At 44.2% G+C, this 3,702-nt stretch overlaps 1 protein-coding gene across 1 annotated transcript in view; it reads right to left on the bottom strand.

Annotated features, from left to right (window-relative positions):
• LOC111252623 (uncharacterized) overlaps positions 1–3,702 on the bottom strand; it is a 28,267-nt gene that overhangs the window by 20,658 nt on the left and 3,907 nt on the right. The window lies entirely within an intron of this gene.

Genomic DNA, 3,702 nt, shown 5'->3' with positions numbered 1-3,702 from the left:
TGACACCGTACTGCTGTATTTATTGAATTGACTATATATCTGAACATCCCATCCTTCCGAAGCAGTTTCGTTGTGCCCCAATCTGCAGCAGAACATGTTGCCTTATATATTGGATAACTAGGCCACTTGGAAGCTGGACCGCAAGCTAAATGTGATCAATGAAATCCCTCAGTTAACCTGTGAAAGCCTATGCGCGTGTGTAGGTAGCAAATTAACACTAGTGTATCCAACAGGTCAGTTCTGACTACCCAGCTGAGTCTTTGCATGTACCTGAGGCATGCGGCGGTAGCAGTGGCCGATCGGTCTATTTGTCGGTCGTGAGGTAGCCAAATAGCAATTAGCTGCAAATAGACCGAGAAACAGCGGGAAACAAACTAGTGCTCTCATCACTGCGACAGTTGATATGTCTGCAGTTTCTGTGCATCTCACCGACAACCCTGCCTTGCGACTTCCGTTAGGAACAACGACTACCAACACTTTAGCTAACTGGCTGAAATTGAGTCCTCACGTTTCTTTCGATTGGTCACCCGGTACCGTCTTACCCAGCATATGTGGCTGTTCTCCAATGCGGTAACGAGCGTCTTCGACTGACTGGCCTGCATGGCTTGCAGAGTTTGTTTTTTTACTCACACTATGCCGCTGCCGTTATTATTTTTGTTGAAGCCGAAGCTTTGCTTTCCTATCTATCTTTGTTCATTTGGAGAGACTTTCCATGCCAGTTTTCATGGCAAACTGGCTGTTACAGGAAACAGAGGAAACCGTCCTCGGCGTTCACCTCTGCCTTCAGAGCAGGCCAGTATTTCCAGTATGCACTCCAAACGTACAGGAACGGCAGCAATTGGACCGGGCAGCATCCGACTAAACAGGTCCCGCGCCTGGCTAGAATGACGCAGTCCAGGTGGAACTCCACTTCGTCATCAGACCATTTTGAACATCTCCTTTAACTAGTCTGTATATGTGTGGCTGGGACGTGTGGAGGTGTATATTTAGAAATCGACTTTTCTGCATAGGTAAGGGACCTGGATAGCGCGATGATATGGTCTCAGAGTACGTAACTCCTTTTCTTACAGTAAGTCACACATGAGAGCGCGAGGTAACAGCTAACACGTTCTCTGGCGTTCTGCCATTATTCTGCAGTTATCAGAAGACGAAGACAGTTGTATACTGTTATTGACCTCTAGCTAGAGTATAAATTACTGGTCTGCTGCACCCGAAAACTAGTTCTTTAACAGCTAAGTTTGTATCAGCACTGATAGTTATATTAAAACAGGATGCATCAAGGAAGATCAAGGAAAGTTAACTTGTTGGTCGCCGAAATCCTTGCCTCTTTATTCACTTTCTATGCAATATGCGGTTAGCTAACGAAAGATGAAGATAACAACCGGCAGGACATACCAAGGGGCCTGAACGGACTGGATTCGTGATGATAGCCCCTGTGAGTCAGAGGTGATTATCCGACATTGGATAGCAAATAGTTTGCTTTTTTTTCCGCATATCTCATGTTATCTTGCTTGTGCATAGCACGAGCCATAGCTCTCGCAGCATAGATGCCCCTGCAACGACTCGTGTACAGTTATGTAACGCTGGACGGGCGCAACAGCTTAATTCAGAGCGCTGTAACGACGTTACCAGCCTGGCAGCCACCGGCCAGCCGTGAATGGCAGCGGCGTTATTGACAACATGAACTTCGCATAACGCCAGATGACCTACTTCTAACGGCATATAGAGAAATTGACAAGACAATATTGTGCAACAGCTCTCAACTCACTTGCCCGCGCGCAGGTAGCAGGCCGCGTATCTTCTATTTTTGTCGAACGTATGATCCCCGCCTTCTCTGCGTGCGTCTCTGTGCGAATCCAGTTGTCCGTCAGTGGTGCGTGCCTGCTTAGGTATGAACACTGCGTCGAAATGACAATCTGTTCCTTTGTGTTCTGCCCTCTTCCCGGATTGGACAAGGATCACCAGGAGGACAGGCATGACGCAAAGGCGGCCGCCAGCCTCGACACCACTTTTGCCTCTAATACTATTACTGCCGCTCGATATGTAAGCTGCAAGCGCCAAATAGAGACGGCCCTGTAGCCATGGCTGGATCCTGCTAGCGGCAGCGGACTCCTCTTGTTTCACGTAAGCTATCTGTCGACGAGCAATGAAGCGTTGCTGGCAGATAATTGTTGCATGCACCAGCGCAAAACGCATAAGGTGGCCCACAAGCGGCAAACAGGGTAATCTCAGCGCCAGTAACTTCAACGACAGCAGTCAATGGTATTAGAGCAAGCATCTGTCGATTGGTCGGTGTGCGTTACTTCCTACTATAATTATTGATGGATCGAGCCTGACCCTGACTGGGGAGAATCGTATTCTCATAGCAATACAATGATCTATGATAATAATTCTAAAGTGTTGATGTGTGAAAAAAACCTCTATAGGAAGTTGGCTGGGAAACGGTAACTTCTTAGCGATAGATGGAACTTATAGGGCTCTGGACTGTTGCTTCATGAAGGAAATTATTGTCACTACTGTAATATATGTAGCCGAAAATCATTTAGGTATACAGCGGTAGCCTCCTAGTTTCTCAACTGACTTTGAACTTGTTTTGAGATAATCTGCACGTATTAAAGTGTACGACATTTTTGTGGGTTTTTATAATAGAGCCCATAATACTAATGAGTATTTTGCGAAGCTTTTGATTGTACAAGCGAGGACTATGTTTGGTGGTAGATCATGGGATGGCTTTATATGTAAAATGTTGCTGAAACTCATCATTCATAATTAAGCATCACCATCTAATAATAGAGCGAAATATGCATCGTATGCTCATTGTGTTAAGGCAGTGTCACAAGAACACAATCTTCATATAAGACGGTAGCCACAATAATGCCATGCAATTTATATATTTAATTATTTGTATTAATTATCTCCTTTAACATGACCAACGGTACGTAACATGGCGAAATTAAGAACCAGTCCAAATACAACGCTCTTTAAAAAAGTCAATTTATTACTCCGTCGTTAATTCTATGTAATGGAATACGCAAGACTCTCAATACAAGTTCTGTTCGTGAGAAACATTCAATGTATTCGTTTAGTTATATGAGCAGCCTGCTTCTGGAACCCCATAAAGACTGAGCCACTATTATAGTATAGTATTGTTTTAACATCCTAGCGCCCAAAATCAGAAGCTTTTCTGTCTATCTAACATCTGGATCTATGTTATTTTCATATATAGGAACTTACGCCTTAAAATATATCAGTTAAGTTCACTGCCTTGAAGAGTATCTGGTATCGTACATGTGACGATTCCAATAGTCGTTTCCGGCAAGCCAAAAGAGACAAGGTGTACCATAGAACAGTTGTGATATCGGCAGCAATGGCTATCGGAGACGAAATTTTTTAATAACTGCAAAACGTTTACGGACACCGTCGAATAAGGACAATTGGAACGCAGTTTTGTGGGTTAAGGATTTGGGCTGACTGGCGTATGGCCACTGATACCGTCGCAAAGCCGATAAACAAGCCGTTTCCATTACAAAATTAAGCATATGATGGGAATCCAGCCCAAGCACTCAAGTGAAGACTTTGTTAGTTAAGTTTGCTTAAGTTCGCACTGTGCAGATTAAAGCCACGCGCAGTAACTTAGACAAACAACTCGCTGTCATCATTTCGAAACGACGTTTAAAAAGTTTACGCCCAACAACTTTAACG

Source organism: Varroa destructor, unplaced genomic scaffold (genome assembly GCF_002443255.2).
Source record: "Varroa destructor unplaced genomic scaffold, Vdes_3.0 BEIS01000006.1, whole genome shotgun sequence".
NCBI classification, from domain to species: Eukaryota; Metazoa; Arthropoda; class Arachnida; order Mesostigmata; family Varroidae; genus Varroa; species Varroa destructor.
Note: the sequence above shows the minus strand (reverse complement) of the source record. Positions and strands in the feature narration are given on the sequence as shown.